The sequence below is a fragment of the Chrysochloris asiatica genome, unplaced genomic scaffold (assembly GCF_000296735.1).
Source record: "Chrysochloris asiatica unplaced genomic scaffold, ChrAsi1.0 scaffold00073, whole genome shotgun sequence".
Lineage (NCBI taxonomy): Eukaryota > Metazoa > Chordata > Mammalia > Afrosoricida > Chrysochloridae > Chrysochloris > Chrysochloris asiatica.
In genome coordinates this window covers 584,299-597,660 of record NW_006408591.1, presented here as the reverse complement: position 1 = coordinate 597,660, position 13,362 = coordinate 584,299, and the positions used below count along the sequence as shown (strand labels likewise).

The 13,362-nt window shown below is 37.6% G+C and overlaps 1 pseudogene; it reads right to left on the bottom strand.

The window, feature by feature from the left end:
- Positions 1-741: 741 nt before the first annotated feature.
- LOC102811519 lies at positions 742-1,152 on the bottom strand (annotated as a pseudogene).
- Between the last annotated feature and the right edge of the window lie 12,210 nt (positions 1,153-13,362).

Genomic DNA, 13,362 nt, shown 5'->3' with positions numbered 1-13,362 from the left:
TCTTCAGCTTCAGCCTAAATTTTCATATCAGCAATTGATGGTCTGTTCCACAGTCTTCCCCTGGTCTTGTTTTGCCTGAAGATATGGAGCTTTTCCACCGATCTCTTTTCACAGATGTAGTCAATTTGATTTCTGTGTATTCCATCTGTATGTGTATAGTTGTCTTTTATGCTGCCTAAAGAAAGTATTCGAAATGAACAAATCATTGGTTTTGCAGAATTCTATCATGCTTCTACCATGAGACTGTGAAATACCCACTCCACTGCCTCCCAATAGTCAATAATCACCTTTACATAGCTAAGGTGGTAAAAGTCATTGGTAAAAGATGGTTCCCAGTGAGACTCTGAGCACTTAAGACCAATCCATTATAACAAATACCAATCTTAGAAACCAAACTGCAGAGTAAGTGCAGTTAACCCCCACACAGGCGTGACAATACAAGGAGCTCACTGACTAGCAAATGAACACAAAGCAAAAGTGACTGTACCCGACAGACTGCATAAGTAAGCCAATGTGTCCTGCCATTTCTTTCTGCAGCTGTGCTTAGGTATCCCATCCCAGTAACCGAATGCTCTGCTCCCACAGGAAAAAGATGGAACTGGTCTGATAATCGACTCCCAAATTTTATGCTTAGCTTGTCTATTTCTATCAGATTCTTGGCATATTGAGAATCAGCAAGACAATCTTTTCAGTCAATTGTGCACTTGGGAGTCCAGAAAGCTCTTGAAGCACTCTGGCAAGTTACATATATCCCATGTTGCTTTTTGTTGCCGATCTCTTCTTTGATTCAAATCCCCATGCAAGTTTCTTCTTTTTTCGAACCGCCTGTGAATTTTCAGACTCCTTTTTGGCTTTTACAAAGTTGTGGCAGGTAATTGCATTGGAAATTTTAACACCAAGTTCTCGAGTAGCCAGCTGGTTGCTGAGTTCCTCCGCCTTCTCAATATTCCACTCTCCCAGAACCTGGACCATGCTCTTTTCAAGAACTGACTTGTCAATTTTTTTCTTTTTCACAGGGGGGTCAAACCTATCATCAGCTCCAAAATAATGAGCATGCTTCCACTGGGCTTCATTTGAGGCTTGTTTTCTCTGAGCTACCTTGTTACTCTTCACCTTTCCTGAAGCGTCTTCCTCTTGACTTTTTTTTTTTTTTTTCTTAATGTTTTATTGTGAATTATGCAATAGTTTACATGGGTTCATTAACTTTTGTCTCCATTTAGTGCAGTCTATTTTATCCTGTAATCTACCTGACTTTCTCACCATCTGGATCTCTGTTACTTCATGTTTACCTTCTTTTACATTGTAATTGTTTTGATCATAGACTGACCTTCCAGATACTCTCAGTTTGTTCTTATAGTTTTGTTCTGTTAGTGACTCTTCCTTCTTTCAATTTATTTCTGGGAGTTGGTGCCACGTATGCCAATCTCTGGTTGTTGTCTGTTTTTGTTTATTCTCAATCCACAGGACTCCCTTTAAAGAAGGTTTTGTAGCACAGGGTTGGTCTTGGAAAAATCTCTTCACTTCCTTTTATCCCGGAATATTTTGATTGCACCCTTGTTTTTGATTGATAGCTTTGCTGGATAAAGGATTATTGGTTAACAGGTTTTTTTTCTTTCAGGGTTTTATATATGTCTCCACATTGCCTTCTTGCTTGCATGGTTTCTGCTGAGAAATCCTAGCTTAATCTGACGTGCTTGCCTTTGTATGTAATTCTTCTCTTTCTCCTAGCTGCTTTCAGAATTGTCTCATTATCTTTCATTTGGGAGAGGTTGATTATGATATGTCTTGGTGATTTTCTTTTGTGGTCTATCCTTCCTGAGGTTTGTTGAGCTTCTTGAATGTTTATCTTTTCATGTTTCAGGATGTTAGAGAAATTTTCTTCCAGCAGTTCTTCAGCTATTTCCTCTGTGGACTTGTGTGATTCTTCCTGTTCTTTAATGCCAATAATTCTTAATTTATTCCTCTTCATGTTGTCTAACATGAATCTTTGACCTTATTCAGATTTTTTAAACTCTTTTTTTCTGTTTGCTCTTCTATCTCAGTGGTATTGAAAGATTTGTCTTCCAGCTCACTAGTTCTGCCTTCCATCTCTTCTATTCTACTCCTTTGCCCTTTCAGTCTATTGTGTATTTCTGATATTTTATTATTGATTGCTTGGACTTCTTTTTGTAGGTTTTGGATTGTTTCCAATGCTGTATTTATCTTATTTGATTGTTCTGGTAGTATTTTCCTGATTTCTTCCTTATTTTTCTCAACTCCATTGTGAAGTGTTTTGAAACATTTTATAATCATTTTTCTGAATTCCTTCTCAGACACTTCCAAGACCTGCCTTCCTTCCAGAATGGAGTCCAGATCTATCTCTAGGTCATTTGTCTCAGATATTTTATCTTGTTTCTGGACATGTGATGATATGGTCATCTGCTTTTGCTTCTTGGACATGTTTAGTGTTTTTCTGTGGCCTTAATACTTAATTGAGTTCGTGTTTTGGTATTTTTTATGCTTTCCGATTGCTTCCAGGTAGATGTGATCAAGATGTGGGTTTCCTTTTTCCTTCTTATTGCTTAACTTGGAGTAACTTTCACAGGTGTTGTCTGCCTCCCTGGTGTATGGCATTTGGTGTTGGGGCTTACCTGGATTTTGGTGTTTTATAGAGTGTGATTGTAGTTTGACTATATTGCAGCAGTTGCTGTCTCTTCTTGGGTAATATAGGGAAATAAAGAGTCCTCCAAAGGTAAAAGGGGTTGTATAAAACAGCAAAACAGCCTCAAGAAAAAACAAAAACAAAAAATACTAGATTGGATACTGCAGTCTATAATTGCAGAAAAGGGAGAGGATGAAGAGAAGAAAACAAGGAAAAATCTGTAGCCTAATATGAATATGATTTTAATGTCCTCTTTGAGCTTCTTGAGTTCAAGGCTGCCTGATAAATTTCACAATGCTGCTGTTGTTTGTTATGCTATACCTCAGAATTTAATTTAATTTTTGGTCTGTTTTGTTTTTAAACTATTTCCCTCTCCATACTCCTTGTTCTGGCCTTTTCCCTATTAAAAAACAGTTCAGGGCTGGCTCTTGGCCTGAGAATATCTGTGCACATGTGTGGCAGAAGAATACAGCAGTGGTTGAGGTAGGCGATGTCCACTTGCTCAGGTACCCCCTCTTGTCACCAGAATGGAGGTGTGCATACAGTGGGGGGTGCCAATCAACAGATACAAAAAAAAAAAAATCAGAGCAAAGCAAAACCATCAAACTGTATTCTCCATGTTTGCTCTGAGGTTGCCGTGGGATTTTTTTTTTTGTGGTGGGTCTGTTCCCCTGCTTGGTCTTGCCATTTGGTCTTGCCCAAGTTGTTGGCTCTGGGCCACTGAGCCTAGCAGATTTAAAAGTACACAATTTCTTACTTTTGATACAAGTTCCACTAGCTATAAGCCTTCAAACTTTAAAAATACTCATACCTATATGGTTCAGAGTTTTGTAGCTCTGCCCTGAACCCTCTTTGCCTGGTATTCTGTGGTATTGCTGGCTGTGAACTTCACTGCACCTCTACCATATCCGCCATCAAGTCTCGCCTCCTGAACTTTGCTGACACTAGTTTAATTCTACAGAGTCCTATTGATGGGGAAATCTTGTATCCCTTATCTCTGACCGTTTGTTGCCTAGAACCATTTTAACTATCAGTGGTGAATGTAGAGGGGAAAAATCTTAATCCAGAACTCATCAATTCTACCTTTGCACAAAGCTGGTTTTTACACACTTATTTTCTCTATAGAGTCTGATGCTTTTGCCACTAAGCTCCATTGAACAAGGAAGAATTGCCCTTGCTGTTTGTTAGCTCCAACATGGTTTATTACAAGAGCTGACAATTTATTGGACATCCTTTGTTATCAAAAGCCCTGCTATCTAATACAACTCACCAAGAAATAATCCATCAAGTATAACTCTATATACATGTAGATGCCATAAACACATACATAAAGCATCTCAGGAGCCAAGTAAAAGCATAACATCAGCTGGCAGAAATGGCTTAACTTAAACAGGGCATTAAGTGGTATTAACATACTAGTTCTAGAAATGATCAGAAATTCCCAGTCGAATCAAAGATTGATATCAAAGACTCAGAGATACCTCAAGGCCAGTATCCCCGGAGAGGATTGGAAGTGATTGGACCTGAATCTCTAGCTCTTCCCTTTGCATTTGAGTGAACACTTTAAATCTCCAAAGATGGAACTATAAAGAGAAATTAGTTTATTAATAATTCAAAGACTTCAAGGGAAAAAATGTCAAAAGCATATGCTCAGAAACAACACTGATTTTATTTTTCCTGTTTATAATAGAGCAATGTGTAGAGAAGTTGAAGTGTCAAGCTCAGAAATTGAATTTGGTCTCTCTCTCTTTTCTTGTCTTCATATGCTTTAAGAAATATTTCTACTAAAGTATATGTGAGCATTTAGCTGATTTCCCTTGCATGCTTCAAGTGTTTCAAATCCTGTGAGGTTTGTGGGGAGTGTCAAAAACAGAATACTTTATTCAGTACTTTAGCAGTTTGAGATATTTTCATGGTGAAGTTATTAGCCAAGCATACTTAATTGGGGTTTGTGAATTCAAGGCAGCATATCCAAGAGTGGATATGAGAGAAATAAAGATTAATAAAAACTGGATTTAAAATTTTTCTACCAAATGGGCTGTTTTTTTGTGTGTTTTTTTTTCTGTGTGCACCTATTTCTGGCATGTTATCATTATCTTTAGGGATATTATTCCTATCCTTACTCTCCTTTTCCTTATGATAATTTTGTATTCAACTCATCAAAAGTCTTCCAGTCCTTGCTGGCCCTCTATTTCACCAAGCATGAAGTCTTTCTCCAGTGATTGATCCCTCCTGATGACATGTCCAAAGCAAACAAATAGAACAATGTCCAGTGAGATGAATTAGCGCAATAGTCACAACAGTGGACTTAAACATGCTTGCACTGGTGAAGATGATGCAGGAACTAGGAAGAGTTTATTGTGTTGTATATAAAGTTGCCAGAAGTCAAAGTCAACTCCATGTCTATAACTCTGTGTAGAGTTTGCCTTCCACAGAAGCAGCCTCTTATGAGTGCAGGGATGCGTTTTCCAGAGTCTACTAGATTGAGATGTCATTGAGTGTTAAGAATTCTACCTTATTCTTTTTGGCATTCCGGGGCTTAGTGGTGAACCAGCTATTGAACTGCTTTAGTTAATCCAGTATATTTGAAAACAGACTGACCTGTGGAATCACAGATGGGAATAAGACTAATCACATTCTATCTCTTCCTGAACTGGTTATCACCCATGCATAGAATAGTCTTCAGTTTGCTCTGAAGATAGTCATGTGTTTCTAGAGATGCACATGTTGACTGCATTCCATCCCTTCTTACTTTCAAGGATATTACTCCTACATTGACCCTCTTCCTTCTCCAAAGTTTCCAGGAGCAGTGGTCCATCTTCATCAACTCTCACCTTAATGAAATCCTTAGTCTACAAACTCTTACACTGAAAATCCATTTTCTTGGGTTTCTTCAAACAAAACCCAGTTGAGAAATAGTCTTATATTTGCTGCTGCACTTACTTCCTAACAGCTTTCTTGAATTTATTCTAATCAGGTTTGTATCCAATACTCTACTGGAACAGATAAATTGTCATTAGCTGAGATTATAATATATATTTGTGTTTTCATTCCTTGCCCACTTAATTAAAACACAATATTCAAGAAAATGATATATTTTTGTTCATTATTTTGATCACAGTACCTTGCATATAGCAGATACACACTAGGTTCTCAAAAATGTTGGTAGTATAAATAAATGAGTGGAGAGGTAGTATATACATATGCATATTTACATATATGTATATATTGCTATGGGTAGGAACTGACTTGACAGCACTTAACAACAACAATGTGGTGCTATAGGATAAGCACTGAACTGTGAACCACAGAGTCAGAAGTTCAACCCCACCAGCTGCTCCTTGGAAACACTATGAGTTGGAACCAACTCAACGACACTTAGCAACAACAACAATATAAATGTAAATATATATATTGCTTATTGTCAGCTGCCAAGTCAGTTCCAACTCACACTGACCCTGGATAGGATTTCCGAGGTTGTAAACCTTAACTGGAGTAGAAAGTGTCATTCTTCTCCTGCGATATGACTCATATACAATCAATCTCAACTCATCCCTTTGGTGAATAAACATTATATTAATATATAAAATGACCATCAAAGAAATCTCATTAGGCAAAGTAATTTTCATCTTTGGACATAGAAATTTAGGTCTAAAATCTCACATAGAAGATAATATTGCTATTGTTGTTAAGTGCCGTCGAGTCAGTTTCAACCCATAGCGACTCTGAGCAGGGTTTCTGAGGCTATAAATCTTTACAAGAGCAGAAAGCCTCATCTTTCTCCCATGGAACAGCTGGTAGTTTCAAACTGCTGACCTTGCGGTTCGCAGCCCAATTAGTAACCACAATGCAACCAGAGCACCTTAGAAGATAATATAGGCAGCTAAAAAACAAAACAAAACCATTGCCAATTCTGACTTATAGTGACAATACAAGACAGAGTAGATCTACCCCGTGGGGTTTCCAAGGCTGCAATCTTTTCAGAAGCAAACTGCCATGTCTTTCTCCTGTGGATAGGCTGATGGGTTCAAACTGCTGGTGGGTTTGTACTTCTGAACTTTTGCTTAGAATTCAAGTACTTAAAAACTGCACAGCCAGGACTCTTTCACCTCACACTTATTGCCATAGTGTCAATGGAATCCTGGTGGTGCAATAGTGAAGTGCCCAACAGCTAACCAAAAGTTTGGTTGTTCAAATCCACCTAACAGACAAAAGAGAAAGTCCTGGTGTAAAGATTACAGACATGAAAATTCTATGAGGCAGTTTTGTTCCACCAGATGTGGCTGCTATGAATTGGAAGCAACAACAACAACTGGGCAATAAATAAATATTGAATTGACTTATTGTGTAGTATATGACAATTACCTGACATGTCATTGTTAGGTGCCATCGAGTCAGCACCGACTCATAATAACCCTATGCACAGCAGAATGAAACAATGTCCAATCCTGGGCCAACTTCACTACTGTTGCCACATTTGAGTCCATAGATGCTGCCACCTGTCCAATCCATTTCGTTGGGGGTCTTCCTCTTTTTCTCTGACCTTCCATCTTACCCGGCATGATATCCTTCTCCTGTTTCTGTTTCCTCCTGACAATATGTCCAATGTTTGAGAGATGAAGTTTGGCCATCTTGGACTCTAAGGAGCACTCTGGCTGCACTTCTTCCAAAACAGATCTATTGGTTCTTTTGGCAGCCCATGGCATGTTCAGTATTCTCCTCCAACACCACAATTCAAAGGCATCAATTCTTCTACGATCTTCTATATTCGTTGTCCAGCCTTTGCATCCATAAGAGGTTATTGAAAATACCATGGCTTTGATCAGGTGCACCTTAGTCCTCAAGCTGACATCTTTGCTCTTCAACACTTTAAAAAGTTCCTGTGCAGCAGATTTGCCCAATGCAATACGTCGTCTGATCTCTTAACTGCTGCTTCCATGAGCGTTGATAGTTGATCCAAGAAGAATGAAGTTCTTGACAACTTCAATCTTTTCTCTGATGATAACAACGTTGTTTATTGGTCCAGTAGTGAATATTTTTGTTTTCTTGACATTGAGATGTAATCCATATCAAAGGTCATGCTCTTTGAGCTTTATCAGTAAATGTTTTAAGTCCTCTTCACTTTCAGCAATCAAGGTTGTATCATCTGCATATCGCAGGTTGTTAATGAGTCTTCCTCCAATCCTGACACCACGTTTTTCTTCATAGAACCCAGCTTCTAGTATTATTTGCTAAGCATGAAGGTTGAATAAGTATGGTGAAAGAATACAACCTTGTCACACATCTTTCTTAATTTTAAAACATTCAATGTCCCCATGATCTGTTCGAACAACTGCTTCTTGGTTCAGGTACAGATTCCTCATTAGTACAATTAAGTGTTCTGGAATACTCATACTTCACAATGTTGTCCATAGCTTGTCATGATCCACACAATCGAAAGCCTTCACATAGTCAATAAAGCACAGGTAAACATCTTCTGATATGCTCTGCTTTCAGCCAAGATCCATCGGACATCAGCAATGATATCTCTTGTTCCATGGTCTCTTCTGAATCTGGCTTGAACCTCTGGAAGTTCTTTGTCAATGTATGATTGCAGCCATTTCTGTATGGCCTTTAGCCACCATCTTGAGAAAGAACAAGTGGGAGAAGGATCAGAGCAGTCACAAATGCCTGACAGAACAGAGGAAATACAGATGTGGATATATATATATATATATATATATATATATATATATATATATATAGTCTGTCCATTGTTCATTGGTCTTTCCCTGATTGTGCACCTCCAATGGATACCTGACCCTCACGTCATGCCTGGAGGGTTCTACTATGCATGTGTACATATCTCCTCGAAATTTAAAGTGACAGTTTGACATAAAACCAAATGGCCACTACTCATCTGTCTGTCATACGGTGGTGGCTTGTGAATTGCTGTGATTCTGAGGGCTATGCCACTGGTATAACCAGCAGGGTCACCCATGTTGGACAGGTTTCAGATGAGCTTCCAGACAAAGACAGACTAGGAAGAAAGAGTGATGAACTACTTCCCAATCGTTAGTCACTGAAAACCTTATGAATAGCAGAGAATTACCTGACATAATTTGTGTAATTTATCAATAGGAGAATGAATCTGAATCCTTGCCAAATTGTTCCAAATGTACAAAGAATTGCCTCAGGCATTGTACTTTGGGGTTATGGTGAGAAAACTGCCAGATCTTGGGATGGAAACATTTTTTATAGCCATCAGAATTTTTTTGTGATAACAAAACTCTTTTGTGATAGCAATTTCCTGACACCAAGCTTTTATCCTTTATCTGTTTGCTTTAGGTTAAGGATGGTAAATAACTTGTGTCTCGTGTGAAAAATCTGATTGGATCATTAATCAGATATTTGAACACATATTTACTGTGTGCCTACCAGTAAAAGGCACTGTTCTAGAGGCAGAGGGGAAAACAGCAAGCAAAATGGGTGAAAGTCTGTCCTCATGGAGTTTACATTCTAATGGCTGATGGTTGCTGAAACAGTATCTTGGGGTTAGCAGTAAGTATGCTTGTTTGGCCCTATAGGATAAGCACTAGACTGCTAACTGCTATGTTGGAAGTTCAAACCCACTAGTGGCTCCTCAGAAGCACTAACAAGATCATTATGAGTCAGAATCAACTTGATAGCACTTAACAGCAACAGAAATGTTGTGATTTATTAGAGTTAAATGGGCGACAGCACCAATGCTAACCAAGCATTTGCCATTCTAATATCATATATTTGTATTTTAATGTCCACTTGAATTTCTAGTACAAGCCACTAGTCTCTGGAAGTGACTTAACCCCCACCAGAGTCTCAGTCACCACTCTTGTTTCAGTTTGTGGTACTGTGGGTAACTTGAATGTTGCTATGATACTGGACGCCATCCCACTAGTATTTAAAATAACATTAGGGTCACCATGGGGACCTGTTTCAGCCTAAAATTATTTTGAATAAGACAATAAGATGATCTACTATGTTGGTAATGACAAATTGAAGAGAACTGTTGTCATAATCATTGACAAAAAGAACATTTCAAAATCTATTCTGAAGTGCAACACTGTCAGTCTTTGGACAATATTCATAGAGTTATAAAGAAGATCAGTTAATTTGACTATTATTCAAATTCATGCAACAACCATTACCATCAAAAGTGAAGAAGTTTTCTTAACTTCACAATGAATGGCTGTGAAATAAAATGCCAGATTACATTGGGCAAATATGCTACAAAAGACCTTTTGAAAGTGTAATTAAGCAAAGATGTCACTTTGAGAACTAGTATGCATCTGACCCAAATTATGACATTTGTAATCACCTCATACACATGCTAAAGCTGAACAATGAACAAGAAAGCCTGAAGAAGAATTGAGGCCTTTGAATTATGATGTTGGGCAAGAGTAGGGAACATACCATGATTACCAGAAGAATCAACAAAGTACATTCAGAATGCTCTTTAAAAGTGAGGACAGTGAGATCTCATCTCATTTAGTTTGGACATGCTATCAGAAAGAGACGTTCATTCCCTGGAGAAGGACAATGTAGACAGCCAGTGAAAAAGAGGAAATCTCTCCAAAAGATGGACTGACACAGTAACTGTAATAATGAGCTCAAACACAACAATGATTGTAATGATGGTGCAGAATCAGTGAGTGCTTAATTTGTTGTGCATGCATGTTGTGCAGCCAGAATCAACTCAGTGGTATTTAACAACAAAAAGAACAGAAACAAAAGGCTCTGCCATCATTCACTTCTCAGTTTGCCATACTGTCATGACTTGCGTATTGCTACAATATTGGAAACTATGTCATTAGTATTTCAGCTACCAATAAAATCACCCATGATGGACAGGATGAGCAGAAATCCAGAGTAAGGTAAACTAGAAAGAAAGAACTGGTAATTTACTTTTAAAAATTAGGCAATGAAAAGAAAATATTACCGATAATAACATGGCATTCATCTTCATTTGCTGATATAGCATGACTCAAAATTAGAAGTCAAATCAGCTACCTACTCTAACTTTTTTATCCTTTCTTTCACCTGAACACATGGTAACCAGCTTTTCTAGTAATTTCTAACATTGTTGTTATTGTTAAGTGCCCTTGAGTTGGTTCCACCCCATAGTGATCCTGTATAGGGTTTCCAAAAATTGACTGGTGAGCTTGAACTGCCAACCTTGTGGTTCAAACTGACTTTGCATTAACACTTATGGTGTTGGATTTGACAACATTTTGTTCTAATATATATAAGGAGGTCTCCATGAGTTGAAGACAACTTGACAGTAACTAACAACAATAAAATCTGGTTTAAAATTCAAATTCACCACAAATCAAAGAAAACATGGGAACATATAGAGCAGTTACACTTTTTTCAAGTCAGCATTAACTGCTGAGCTCAGTTTGACATTTAACTTGGTGTCAGTGGCTGGTCTTTTATCTTATTCTTAATGACTAAGTTGTGACCTTATACCCTATTGCTTTCTACATTGTCATCCAACTCTTAGTTTCTGTCATAACTCCCTGTTTATTCATTTACTCATTTATCCCTGCAAGAAATATTCACTCAGCAGTTACTGAATGGCAGACTTGGCAAGGTACAGATGTTTTACATCTAAAAGATGATAATCCAACTGGTTACTTCCAAAGTTTTCTTCAATATAGAAGGTTGAAAGAACTCTCATAGGACCATATTGAGTAAATCTTTATAAGGAAGTTAAAGTTAGGCCTTAGGAAATTCTTCATGTTGATCTTCATTGAGTGAGTGGTATAGAAAGAATGACACAAGAATATGTCAAGGTTTGTACAGGACTCCCAAGTTGCTATAACACTAAAGAGAGAATAATATAAATATATTAACACTAGGAAGTTAGTGGAGAACAAACTAAATTAAATTATATGCTTTCAAGGAGTTCACATTCTAAAGGCAAAACAGAAGTAATCAGGAAAACATATTAATTCCAGATAAGTTATGTAACATGAATAGTAATAGGCTAGTTTAGGCAGAGTGAACACAGAAACAAGATCTTAGGAAGTGGTATTAAAGATGAAACCTGAAGAAAGAAAGGGACCAGTCACAGTGTGGTGGGCTATTTGCTACAGTATGTCAAAATCTGAGCCAGAGACCAACTTTACTTGTTCTGAAAAATCCTCATATGTCAGTTTGTCATACTGTGGTGCCCTGTGTGTTGCTGTGATACTGGAAGTTATGCCACTGGCATTTTAAATACCAGCATGGTTACCCATGGTGGAAAAAATTCAGCAGAGCTTTCAGATTAACATGGACTAGGAAGAGGATGAGGCTGACTACTTCTGAATGTTTAGCTACTGAAACCCTTATGATTGTGCTTCTGAGGGACCAGTACATAGACCAAGAGGTAATGATTCAAATAGAACTAGGGGATACTGAATGGTTTAAATGCAAGAAAACTGTGCACCAGAGCTGCATTATTTTATCACACTTATTCATTCCATATGCTGGATTACATGAAGAAGAAAATGACATTAAGATTGGAAGAAGAACCTGCAATATGCAGATGATATAATCTTATTGCTAAAAGTCAAGAGGACTTAAACTAGTTACTGATGAAGATTAAAGACTAGAAGTTTTAGTATGGGTTGCACCTCAATGCAGAGAAAACAAAAATCCTCACAACAGGACCACTAAATACCAACATGATAAATGAAACTCTCAAAGACTTAATTTTTCTCAGATCCACAACAAAAACTCATAGAAGCAGCAGTGAAGAGATCAAACGACATATTGCATTAGACAAATCTGCTGCTCAAAACCTCTTTATAGTGGTTAAGAGCAAAGATGCCTCATATGCATGTGAAAGTTGGACAGTGAATATGGAATACCATAGACAAATTTATGCATTTGAGTTATGGTGTTGGAGAAGAATATTGAAAGTACCATGGACTGCCAAAAGAACTGACAAATCTGTGTTGGAAAAACTTCAGCCAAAATATTTCTTAGACTTCATGATGGCGAGATTTCATCTCTCATACCTTCAAGACAGGTTGTCAAGTCAAATATTATAACAAAATGTGGTGTAACAAAAAGAAATGGTAGATGTTCAACCATATCAAGAGGTACCACATAATCAAGAGTCGATGATACTGAAGGTAGAAGTCCAAGATGCATTGAAGACTTTGGCAAAGAAAAAGGCTCTTGGAATTGATGGACTACAAATAGAAAACTTCAACAAACTGATGAAGCAAAGGAGGTACTCATTCATCTATGCCAGGATATTTGAAAGACAGCTACCTGGCCAATAAACTGGAAGAGATTCATATTTGTGTCCATTCCAAAACAAGGTGTATCAATGGAATGTGGAAATCAACAAACAATATCATTAATATTACATGCAAGTAAAATTTTACTAAACATGATATAAAAACGGTTGCAATCATACATTGACAGAGTACTGCCAGAGGTTCAAGTCAGATTCATACGAAGGCTTAGAATGAAGGATACCATTTCTGACTTCAGATGGTTCTTGGCTGAAAATAGAGAATACTAGAAAGATGTTTAGCTGTGCTTTATTGCCTATGCAAAGGATTTTAATTGTGTAGATCATGGTAAGCTATGGACAATATTGCAAAGGATGAGTATTCTGAAACACTTAATTGTGCTCCTGAAGAACCTGTATCTAGACCAAGAGGAAGTTATTCAAACAAAGCAGGGAAACAATAAATAGTTTA